This window comes from Glandiceps talaboti, chromosome 5, assembly GCF_964340395.1.
Source record: "Glandiceps talaboti chromosome 5, keGlaTala1.1, whole genome shotgun sequence".
Lineage (NCBI taxonomy): Eukaryota > Metazoa > Hemichordata > Enteropneusta > Spengelidae > Glandiceps > Glandiceps talaboti.
This window is the reverse complement of record NC_135553.1, coordinates 26,248,664-26,262,434: the sequence shown is the minus strand read 5'-3', so window position 1 is coordinate 26,262,434 and position 13,771 is coordinate 26,248,664. Positions and strand designations below refer to the sequence as shown.

Genomic DNA, 13,771 nt, shown 5'->3' with positions numbered 1-13,771 from the left:
AAATTCATGGCAATGCAGAAAAACTACAGGGTACTCACACATACAACTTTCCCAAATTGAAGTCATAAAAACTATAATTGGGGAGTACAACAGAAATGACTTTCACACGGCGAATTTTTGGCGCTGCAGTAAAAGAAGCCGTGGTTAGCGACGATGATCAACTGAGTCCAACAAGACTAACTAGCGTGAACAGCAAACGTTGTACAGATGCATGCACTGAGTGAATGTGAACGAGTGATTCAAAAGACCTGAGTAAAAGTTACTAGTCTCTTTTAAATCTACTAGGATAACCAATATTTGACGGGTTAAAGAGTATAAAGTAAGAATGGGGAAAGATTTGTTGAATATTTACATTAAGGGCTGATAAACGGGTACTGTACAGAGTATTAATACTAGTACAGGTGATGAATGCAGTCATCCCAGCATTCTTAACCAGTGCGCCCGAAGACACTGTGCTAAAAGGTCGTACTTAATTAGCGTTCAGCCCAGGTTCAGTTCCTTGTAAAATCAAGAGTATGGCAAACAACACTTCAATAACTGCAAGTTGTGAATGGAATTAAGATTATCTCAAGTGAACTCGCTTGAACTTCCTGGTTGTAACCATGGCTCTAATATTGAGATAATCCACATTGTAACCTACTTCAGTACTTGCTACAAACTCACGATTGTATCGGACACTCGGTCTGATGGTACGACAAATCCATGCTTTCACAAACCCTACTTGACACTTCAAGGCAAGATTTATAGATCATTATTTTATGTTCATACATGTATCAATCCAATATTGTTTGTAGGATTTTCAGTGTATGTACTAGTCTCTTGCCAAGGCATTGTATGTTACATGCTATCTAAGTGGCAATCCGATTGGTTGTAGTGTTTATGTATATTAAAAACAAATAAATTAGCTAGCCATGAGTATGGATATTGTATATGAATGCATCCACGGCCAGTAGGGACTGGCTCGTTAAGAACAGTATCACTTGATACTATCACTCTTACTTTAGAGGTAGAGGGACACTTGTAAGTTTTATATCATATGTTTTGTGAATTATAATGCCACTTGTACTCTCTGTGTTGCATTCAAACAAAAATATGCGATTTGCATCCTGTTTGTTCATCGTCATGACAACATGTGTTTATCTTTAATATTCAACTCAAAATATGAGTCAAAAAGTTGAAAATCGTAGTGATTATTATTACTAGTAGTAGTACCACCACCACCACCACCACCACCACCACCACCACCACCACCACCACCACCACCACCACTCTTCCCAAATATTTGCATGTACATATATAGTTATATCACTCTCAAATAGTTTTCTTCACTCAGCCAGAAATACTCATCACCTAAGGGTATTGGTAAAAGCCTGGGGGGGGTTCACTTCTTGACTAGATGAAGATTATGTTAAGTCTTGGTGGGAACCCTGGGTAAAATAAAATCTGAATTTCAGAATTGCCTGTCCAAGTCTCTTCATTAAAATAATGCTTATGTGCTATACTACAAGTAAATTGACCAGGGATTTTTGATAGATTTGATAGACTTACAATTCTTCCCTTCATAAAACACTGAAAATTTGAGTGGTGAAAGTACTAAATGATAGATTTACCTTAGAGTTGCACACGCTGAGTTTATAAATGAAAATACTAAAATAAAACAACCTAGTAAAATGTTAATGTCAATGTATGTTTTCTATGATTATCTTCTGGCATTGTTTGAACAGTAGAGTGCACATTATTAATTTTCTGAACATTTTTTTGATATATACGATAAATTATGTAATTGGATCATTTATGAGTTAATATCACAATTTACAGTTTTGAGTTCAGTCAACAAACTTCAGTAAGTACAACAATGTGAGTACCTATTAAATAATATGCAACTACAATCTACACCTATAAACATGTATAAACTTGAAGCTTCTGTACCAATCTTCTAACAATAAATAACAGTGACACTAAAATCCCCCAAACAATTTTTATGCCTGATCAATTCACACCTATTTTCCTATCATGTAATATGTGATGTTGTCAATCAAACAAGAGATTCAAGATATCTGACTTAAGATTGTTTCTTTTCTTTTTGATTCACATAGGTGACATTCAGTTCTAAAACAGTCAACCAGGAATCTTGTATAATATGATGTGGATGAATGGACAAGTTAAGTTTTACAAGCTTATAACACACTGCTTGAAAGTCACACCTCTACAACCTAACTAACCACATCACCTATTGATCACTACTAACACTAACCTAGTTGTTACTCCAAACCAAAGAAATGACACAACAGACAGATGCAGAACTGTGAAGAATCAGTATTTAGTGATGAGAAAATACTTACAGAGAGGTTATTCTTAGTTTAATACAAAAATTGTCAGGCATAAATGGTGACTGTATAAACCTATTACAATATGGAACGTGTACAGAATGTATTACTCTACTTTTGTATCATCTTGATGAAGCAAATCTAACAACATTGAGAAATGAAATTTTTCAATCTATTCACTTTCATTCAATTTATTTTCAATATTGACAATACTTGCATCAATTGCACACTTCTGTTCCACGATGTCAAGAACTTTGCATATGTATAGAAGTCTTTTTACGATGATATTAAATAAACTGCTTCTTTATTATTCATTTTACAATTTCATTGTAAGCATTTCTACAACAAGTCAAAACGTTATATGGTAGAATTATTACACACTTCAATTATTCCTCCCTTTTCACAAGCTTTCAAGCTGTAACTGGAACATTTTGTCAAACTGCTTTGTTGGACAAAAAAAAGACTTTTATCAAAATATCGTACACACTGTACAATATGGTGCAATATATTGAATTAAATTAATTTTTAGGTCTGCATTCAGAGCTGATGATTTCAAATTATTACTTTCATAGTAATATTACTACTTATACATAAAATAGGCCTCTACAATGTCTAATTATTGCTATGTTAACAACTTTCAATGAATATATTGTTGGTTGTCCGATCATAAACTCAATACTGTGGTTACAGCTAGTACAGGTTTCAACTCAGTTTTTCACCCTACAGAACTTCCTTCAAATGCCTTAATGATACACAATGTATTTGTGTACATGCAGTATACTCACGTCAGACAATGGGTATAGTATTACCAAATTATATTTTATACATGAAATTTGGTACATATCAAAACTATAAACTGTGCCTTGCATTCATGTGGATTGTGATAAACTGCTATGTGTGTATAAAGGTTGCATGTCTGTGTGTCCCATGGCTGGTACTATGGCCAATTCTGGTAAGGGTGTGTGACCAATACCTATTTTGACCAAAAACCACCATCCTATTTTAGACCATTACAATTTTTTACAAGATCAAATTTTGTATTAGTTCATACTATGGAAATGGTGGGTTGATCACAAACCCGGTGTATTTGTGAGTGAGTGTGTGTGTGTGTGTGTGTGAGAGTTTGTGCATGCGTGTACGCATATATATGTGCCAATATGCCTCTTTGCACATGCATGCCATCATTGCATGCATGCATATATGTGTGTGTGCATCACACACATTGTGTGTTGGTAAATTGGGTATATGTTTGTTATTGTACATGTATGTGTTTGGACAGTGCGTACAATCATGTACAGTTTGTATGTCTTTATTATGTTTATTTCTGGGTGCATAATAATTAAATATAACTTTCACTCTTTGTGACTGTGTGAGTGCTAACATGTAGGTATGATATAAACTTGATATAGTCACAATGATAACGATAACTTACATAATTTCTTGAAACAATTATATACAGGAATATTGGTTGTGATAAAAATGTATGAAATCTAGAAAACTATTCACAAACCAATGTATTATCATGGAAGTTCGTGAGTGGTACTTCCATGGTATTAACTCCTTGTGTCCCTCCCAATATCATATCAAGGGTTCATAATAACATTTAAAGTAAAAAGAAAATTAAAAAATTCCCAGACTTTCCAGGGGTATTGACCAGCAAAATATATTGTATTGAATGACATCTATTTTCCTTGATGTGGACGAGAAGTAATTAACAAGGGCTGCCACACTATGTCAATAATCAACACTCTATGCAAGATGTTATGGTTTCAAAAAACATCAACCAGTTGACTAATTATGGTTCAAATAAATGTAGTGTTATCATCTACATTTTATTTTTCTGAATTTTATCATTAGCCATGGACACTGCCTACATTTAGACAATAACAAGCGACCTATCGGTCAGAATAGCTCCGCTGTTTTTTTGTTTTTTTTATTTTTTATTTTGGTGACATGTAGAAGTGGTTCAGTTCTTCAGCTCTTTACTATGCAGTTTTGTTTTAGCGATGCAATAAAGTGGTTAGTGGTTTCATATGATGTCTCACTATAAAACACATTTTACACAGAAGTTGGTAATGTATTGTACTTTTATACCATAGTCACCATTTTATAACAAAAATCTACAGTTATGAAAAATTGCACAAAATCTCAGAAAAAAATGACTGGGAAATGCACACAAGAAAAAGAAAAAAAAGAGGATTTTGAGGTTGGCTATAAATAATTCCAGTGTCTTACAGCTTTAACCCTGGAAAATTTTAATGATGAATGAAATAAACTAGGGATCTAAAATAATTTTGAGGCAATTTGAATTTCAATTTTCTAACAAATTTACCAAGTCAACAACATTCAACTTGTACTAGTTGTAGTAGATATATATATAGGGAAGAAGTGTATTAATCGCCATCTTAGTTTCCGTACGGCGACAATCCCCAAGTACCCGAAAGAGAGTCATTCTCAGCCATTGACAGGGTTCGACACTGGAGTAAAAAAGTCACTATCCCACAGGACTAGTAAAATTGATAACGTAGTAGTCCTGCAAAAAATCTGGTGGTCCTATCTTTAAGTGCTTTCGCTTGTTCACTTAGGCTCTTCATCTCTCTTAGTTTTTGCTCAACTTCTAATTCACTTTTCCAAACCCCATATTTATTTCAAACCGTGTGTTGTAATTGAACTGTCTATTTCTTTGTAGTTGTTTGTGCATCATCAACTCATTACTGTTATTTTATTCTCTTTTTTATGTTTTGGAGCTTCTTCTCTTTTTTGTTGCTTTCTGTGAGTAGTTTGTCTTAATTGGGGGGGGGGGAGTAATAAGATGTTATGTGGTCTTATTTCTAGCTCATAACATTTCTGGTACACATTGATCTAACTATTGCATTTTTAAAAGACAAAAAATTACCTTCCCATGGAGCAAGTCTTTATAGTGTTGTCCTTAGTGCATATTAGAATGTATTTACAACATAAAAATAAATAAATTTGAAGGTTACCAGCAGTTACAGCAAAATTTTGTTACTAATTACATGTACAAGTCACTTCGTCTATTTTCGTGTCTATGTACTTCCGGGTTGACATAAACGTTAAACGTGATACAGTCGGCCCTATAATTACTAAGAAATGACAAAACCGTTCGCAAAATAAAGTTCAGGATTTTAATTTTTCAAACTGAATATCAATAGCCACTACACATTCAATAACTGGTTTCGCGTATTTAGAAATGTGCCCCAAAACATGAACACGGAACACGGAACACGGAACACGGAATCGTACCGTGTCAGTGTTACTAACTAAGTTAGCAGTTTCATTGTAGGCTGTAAGTTGTACCGGTAAAAAAACGATCATCACATCATGTAGGAAGTACAAAAACATAGAACACGTTGTTTTCTTGCTGAATAAACTCACTGAAATAACAACACGGTCAAATCGCGTCTTCGATTTTGACAGCCACCATTGTTATGATTGAGCTTCACTTACTTCCGTTGAACGTGGCCAGTACAGTGTAGAGGCCAGCCTTACCCTTATTATACACAAATCATCGTACAACTAATTTTATTGGCTATAATATTAGCTACATTTGAAAGGTCTCACTTGATTGGCTCATCCTTCGCTATTCCCGTTTTCAAGAGACACCCCGCCAGAATAAAGTGCCACGTAGTACAGCAATGGCGCGAGATCGCCTGTTGGGCGACTTTCCCACCGGGTGTGCTTTTCGAAAACTACACAACACATGCTTTTATGACACGGAATCATAGAAAATCTACCCCGTTTCCAAACTAATCGTAATTTTATCGCGAATAGACAACCGGAGTTGGTCAAAATAGCAAATTAAAAATCAAATGAATTTTACTATGACCGTGAATTCATCATATAGCCGGTGGTTTGAATTCTGAGCTCCCTACTAATATACCTATCACAGAAAGTTACTCGACTCGCGGGATAGCGGACCAGCGTGTACGTGTATGTCGAACCCTTGCTATACGTTACAGCATAGACCCTCCTGGTTACAGTGGTAACACTCGTTCATGTTCGATTACCTTTCATAAAGAAAACACAACGAAATGGTTGAAGTGATCTTTTTTTAAATTTCTTTTCATCACAAAAACAAAATCTGTGTGATCAAAAGTGTTGTAAACTAAACCAGAAAGAATTATCGGACTGGCTAAACTTCCCGCTGAACTGGAGTAAGGTCCAAGCCTCGATAGTACGTGAGCAAATCGTCTCAAACTAGCGATACAACTTTCAAAATATAACTTGACATGTCTTCATTTGTTAGAGTTATACAATTCAAGACGGGTTTTCACTCGAAAGAAACAATTCTGTGAATAATGACATTCTGAACGCAGCGATTTCTCGGACGATGTTAACACTGTAACGTACGGCTGGCAACGACTTGCTTCCGGGTTAGTCCCTCGTACATCCGGGTACTTGAGATTATCGCCGTACGGAACCGGAACTACCACATCGGCAATTTTGACGCTGTAATTTTGCCACCAATATTGATCGTACAAAAACAAAACTCCATAAATGAACCACAAAGTACTTTCCCTTTCAAAATGTGGTAATTTTAGAAAGAGTATTATCGTTTTTATTGACGACTGACTGTCAAAAATCGTCCCATACACTTCAGTTCACAGGCATTCAAACTTGATCATGAGGGAGGTGCATATACTGGAATGAACCATTCTGTAGGAGGGGTGGATGGAGAATTGGATTTGAAGTTTACAACCCTTTTTCGAACAAATATTTGTCATTTGGGCGCACAATGCGTAGAATTAAGACTATAGCACATATTACATTGCTTGTTTGACGTCAATAGTGTCTTTTGAAAAGTTGCACTTTACCTAAAGTCTCGCGGAGTGATTTCCAATATGGCGTCGGTCATTATACTCATTAACATATTCATTTTTTTTTCAAATTTCAAAAAAGAAATCATAAAAAATAGAAGAGAAGACGTGCTGACTTGAAATTAACAAATCTAAGTAAGGTACCCTCTGTGCATCAACACACCACATATCAAAGCAATCTGACTTAAAGTTTATGAGGAGTTGATGAAAATGACATTTTTGGAAAAAAAATCATAAAAAATTGAAAATGGCACAGATCAACTTGGCATGAACAAATCTGAATAGCCTCCCCCCAGGGAACATGCACACCAAATATCGAAGAATTCCGACTGTCACTTTTGGAGTAGATAGTGAAGATATAAAAGTTTGACGGACACCTATGATTCACTCTACTCTCTATACCTCAATACCCACCTATACCTAAAGCTACGCTTTCAGCTTTCGCTGACAGCGGAGCTAAAAAATAGTTACTATATGTAATGTACATGTACAACTAATGTAACGTTTTTATCTGTCATCTACTACAGACCTTGATCACGCAATGATTTAATTATTCAGTGCTAATATTTTCAAAACAGGTGGAATACTATGTCTCTATTGATGGTAGTTGATATCCTAAGCTTGGTCACTGTTCATGATGGGTTTTCTGTCAGATCTAGATAGCTTCCCATACTTGTAATTTTAACCAGTCATGCGAGGACATCAATGCTGAATAATTAAATAACTGCGTGATCACAGTCCTAAGTAGATGAATGAAAACATGACATTTGTTTCTATTATATTCATTCCAAAGTAACAACATTTTACTGTCTAATTGATTCCTGCAACAATGAAGAATATATTTTCCATTGCCTATATTTACTAAGTAGAATTAATTTACAAGATGTATTATGCAACATTAGTGACTTAATATTTGTTATAATCTTATTTCATGTATTTTATTCTGATTGATTAATTAACATGCATACAATCATACTGAGTCCAAAATGGTCAATTATATCTGTTGGTCCAATTTACAAACCAAACTATACTCCAAAATTAAACCTTGTAAAAAATAATGCACTAGTCCTTTTTAGCCTTTCAACAGGATTTTGATGTATCATTACACTTACAGAAATGGGGTATCTGGTAAAGTTCAGATAGTTTGCTATTAGATCAATTGATCTATCAATCGATTGATCAATCAATTCCACACACAACCTATAGAGAAAAACAACTGACATATAACATTCTAAGGTGTACAAACTAAACTTCTACAGTGTACAAACTAAAGTTCAAAGTTGTACAAACTAAAGTTCTACAGTGTACAAACTAAAGTTCTAAGTTGTACAAACTATAAAAGTTCCATGGTGTACAAACTAAAGTTCTAAGGTGTACAAACTACACTTCTACGGTGTACAAACTAAAGTTCTAAGGTGTACAAACTAAACTTCTACAGTGTACAAACTAAAGTTCAAAGTTGTACAAACTAAAGTTCTACGGTGTACAAATCTAAGGTGTACAAACTAAACTTCTATTGTGTACAGACTAAAGTTCTATGGTGTACAAACTAAACTTCTATGGTATACAAACTAAAGTTCTACGGTGTACAAATCTAAGATGTACAAACTAAACTTCTATGGTATACAAACTAAAGTTCTATGGTGTACAAACTAAAGTTCTATGGTATACAAACTAAAGTTCTAAGTTGTACAAACTATAAAAGTTCCATGGTGTACAAACTAAAGTTCTAAGGTGTACAAACTACACTTCTACGGTGTACAAACTAAAGTTCTAAGGTGTACAAACTAAACTTCTACAGTGTACAAACTAAAGTTCAAAGTTGTACAAACTAAAGTTCTACGTTGTATAAACTAAAGTTCTAAGGTGTACAAACTAGAGTTCTATGGTGTACAAACTAGAGTTCTATGGTGTACAAACTAAAGTTCTAAGATGTACAATCTAATGTTCTAAGTTATACAAACTAAAATTCTAAGGTGTGCAAACTGAAGTTGTACGGTGTACAACTAAAGTGCTAAGGTACTGTACAGTAATATGGAGTTCTCTGATAGTACTTAAGAATAAACTTTTTTCCCTCTTGCTCATAAAATTGGACATAAACCCTTGATTACTAAATCTGAGGAACTCTGTAGGTCTCTGGTACCTACTTTTAGTACCAGAGTCCTTTCTGTTCAAACTCAGACAGTATTTATCCTCATCAATAAATGTCTAGACAACTGAAGCTATTTGTAAGTTTTAGTGGATTTTGATTGGAAAATCAACAATTTGAGGGTTTAAAAGATCTTGGTATTGATCATCTATTAAAGTGTACTTCAAATACTGACCTGTTGGGCATAGGAGAACAGTTCTTGTTCATATGGTGTGTGTCCATCACTTGTAGTACCAACTTTGTTTTTAATGGTATAAAGGAGTTCAACATAGAGAGATTCAAACTGGAAATCAATGAAACACATTAAAAGAAAACGGCATTAGTACACTCTAAAAATACAGAACATATATTTCCAATCTCAGAGATTGATTTAGCTAGTAGCCTACTAGGTAGATATATGGTGTTTGATTTACAACAATCTTTACACTACATGTAACTAGACTACAGCAATCGATCTCAAAAGTACAGAATTCACTTTCCAGGCATTTATAGTTACTGTATGCTTATGCGAACAGAGTAACAATCAGAGTGAAATTACTTCCTTGGTGTGAAACATCAGAACAACACACTTAGTATATTTCAACACACTTAGTATATTATGAAAAAACACTCGGCTTTTTAGAACAGACTTTATTTATTTAGTAATCCTACTGCTTCCACTATTTTAATTTTGTCAACTTTGATTTCATTAATTTGTTGTGATATGTATGATGGAAGAGGATTTTTTAATTCCTCTATAATTCTATTCTCTCTTTAATCTTTATTATGTAGATTTCATTCTGCAATAAAAGTAAATGTACTAAAATCCACATTAAAACATAGAAACCAATATTTTCATCAATGTTCATAGTTCAGTTTTCCTAACGCATGGCAGTGTACTAGTCTCCAATATTTCCCTGTAGTTAACCACACCAAGAGAGTTTGTCTTTGTGTATCATCATATATCCAACTGATTTAATTAACAAACTTTCATATATGTCATTCTTATAAATGTTCTCCTCACAAAATTTTGCTTTCTGAAGGAAGAAAGAATTATTGCGGAATGGTCCTAGTTGTCTTGCATAATATAGTACGAATACTCAAATTATAAGTGAATAGTCTTCAGTCTATCTATCACACCACATTCAGTTTTCATAAAATGGATGTTTCAGTCTATCTATCACACCACATTCAGTTTTCATAAAATGGATGTTTCAGTCTATCTATCACACCACATTCAGTTTTCATAAAATGGATGTTTCATTCTATCTATCACACCACATTCAGTTTTCATAAAATGGATGTTTCAGTCTATCTATCACACCACATTCAGTTTTCATAAAATGGATGTTTCAGTCTATCTATCACACCACATTCAGTTTTCATAAAATGGATGTTTCAGTCTATCTATCACACCACATTCAGTTTTCATAAAATGGATGTTTCACTAGTCTATCTAACACACCACATTCAGTTTTCATAAAATGGATGTTTCAGTCTATCTATCACACCACATTCAGTTTTCATAAAATGGATGTTTCAGTCTATCTAACACACCACATTCAGTTTTCATAAAATGGATGTTTCAGTCTATCTATCACACCACATTCAGTTTTCATAAAATGGATGTTTCAGTCTATCTATCACACCACATTCAGTTTTCATAAAATGGATGTTTCAGTCTATCTATCACACCACATTCAGTTTTCATAAAATGGATGTTTCAGTCTATCTAACACACCACATTCAGTTTTCATAAAATGGATGTTTCAGTCTATCTATCACACCACATTCAGTTTTCATAAAATGGATGTTTCAGTCTATCTATCACACCACATTCAGTTTTCATAAAATGGATGTTTCAGTCTATCTAACACACCACATTCAGTTTTCATAAAATGGATGTTTCAGTCTATCTATCACACCACATTCAGTTTTCATAAAATGGATGTTTCAGTCTATCTATCACACCACATTCAGTTTTCATAAAATGGATGTTTCATTCTATCTAACACACCACATTCGGTTTTCATAAAATGGATGTTTCAGTCTATCTAACACACCACATTCGGTTTTCATAAAATGGATGTTTCATTCTATCTAACACACCACATTCGGTTTTCATAAAATGGATGTTTCATTCTATCTAACACACCACATTCAGTTTTCATAAAATGGATGTTTCAGTCTATCTAACACACCACATTCAGTTTTCATAAAATGGATGTTTCAGTCTATCTATCACACCACATTCAGTTTTCATAAAATGGATGTTTCAGTCTATCTATCACACCACATTCAGTTTTCATAAAATGGATGTTTCAGTCTATCTAACACACCACATTCGGTTTTCATAAAATGGATGTTTCATTCTATCTAACACACCACATTCGGTTTTCATAAAATGGATGTTTCATTCTATCTAACACACCACATTCAGTTTTCATAAAATGGATGTTTCATTCTATCTATCACACCACATTCAGTTTTCATAAAATGGATGTTTCATTCTATCTAACACACCACATTCAGTTTTCATAAAATGGATGTTTCATTCTATCTAACACACCACATTCAGTTTTCATAAAATGGATGTTTCATTCTATCTAACACACCACATTCAGTTTTCATAAAATGGATGTTTCATTCTATCTAACACACCACATTCAGTTTTCATAAAATGGATGTTTCAGTCTATCTAACACACCACATTCAGTTTTCATAAAATGGATGTTTCAGTCTATCTATCACACCACATTCGGTTTTCATAAAATGGATGTTTCATTCTATCTAACACACCACATTCAGTTTTCATAAAATGGATGTTTCAGTCTATCTATCACACCACATTCAGTTTTCATAAAATGGATGTTTCAGTCTATCTATCACACCACATTCAGTTTTCATAAAATGGATGTTTCATTCTATCTAACACACCACATTCGGTTTTCATAAAATGGATGTTTCAGTCTATCTAACACACCACATTCGGTTTTCATAAAATGGATGTTTCATTCTATCTAACACACCACATTCGGTTTTCATAAAATGGATGTTTCATTCTATCTAACACACCACATTCAGTTTTCATAAAATGGATGTTTCAGTCTATCTAACACACCACATTCAGTTTTCATAAAATGGATGTTTCAGTCTATCTATCACACCACATTCAGTTTTCATAAAATGGATGTTTCAGTCTATCTATCACACCACATTCAGTTTTCATAAAATGGATGTTTCAGTCTATCTAACACACCACATTCGGTTTTCATAAAATGGATGTTTCATTCTATCTAACACACCACATTCGGTTTTCATAAAATGGATGTTTCATTCTATCTAACACACCACATTCAGTTTTCATAAAATGGATGTTTCATTCTATCTATCACACCACATTCAGTTTTCATAAAATGGATGTTTCATTCTATCTAACACACCACATTCAGTTTTCATAAAATGGATGTTTCATTCTATCTAACACACCACATTCAGTTTTCATAAAATGGATGTTTCATTCTATCTAACACACCACATTCAGTTTTCATAAAATGGATGTTTCAGTCTATCTAACACACCACATTCAGTTTTCATAAAATGGATGTTTCAGTCTATCTATCACACCACATTCGGTTTTCATAAAATGGATGTTTCATATATTTTTAAAATCATACTACAAAATAAAATAGCTAGATAAATAATTCAATAGATTCTTGTGACAAGTTGTTTGCTTTTACAAAATGTGTTTTCTCTTTTGCAAGAACTCAATTCAATAACGTTATAAAGATAAGAGCTGACTTGTTTTTACCAGTAATATTTCATACAGTGCTGAAGGAAAGACAAATAAATATCAACCTACTTCTCTTCTTGGAAGGGAAGGAATTTCTGGTCGCAGACCCGCATTGCTCTCTGGTGGAGGGGGTTTGTCGCTTTCTTGTTCTTCCTGCAATGAACAGAAGTATGATAAGTGATTTCCACTATTAAATTATGTTGTTACAATTAGTGACTTTCAAGTACTTTTTCAGTTTTTTCCCTCAATTTTCAACATTTCAAAATTCATTAGTTTTGAATGAGTACACATTATATCTTTAAACCAAGGAAAAGTACATGTAGTTATACTACAGTAACTCTGCCTTTATCAGTTTGTGAGTGATGTTACTGTATTTGTTTGTACAGCATTTATAAATACAATGGCATCATCAGTTTGTGTGGTCAAAATCAGTCACTGTACCATTTTCAGTTTGTGAGTGACATCATGTTGAACAGCATAAATGTGATGACATCATCAGCTTGTGTGGCCAAAATTAGTCGCTGTGACATTTTCAGTTAGTGAGTGACATCATATGTTTGAACAGCATAAATGTGATGACATCATCAGTTTGTGTAGTGAAGTAATTAGGTAATTCTGTTTTTCCCAGCTTGTAGTTTTTTGTGTGTAAACATTACCTACCTTATAGAAATTGGATATCTTATGA

The 13,771-nt window shown here is 33.8% G+C and overlaps 1 protein-coding gene across 1 annotated transcript in view; it reads right to left on the bottom strand.

Moving 5' to 3' along the window:
• Positions 1 to 13,235, bottom strand: part of LOC144435817 (BAI1-associated protein 3-like) — a 47,649-nt gene extending 34,414 nt beyond the window's left edge. The window contains exons 1-2 of the mRNA XM_078124442.1: positions 13,156 to 13,235; positions 9,490 to 9,597 (exon numbers count right to left, since the gene is read on the bottom strand). The gene's annotated coding sequence lies outside the window, so the exon portion shown is untranslated. The remainder of the gene's footprint in view (positions 1 to 9,489; positions 9,598 to 13,155) is intronic.
• Between the last annotated feature and the right edge of the window lie 536 nt (positions 13,236 to 13,771).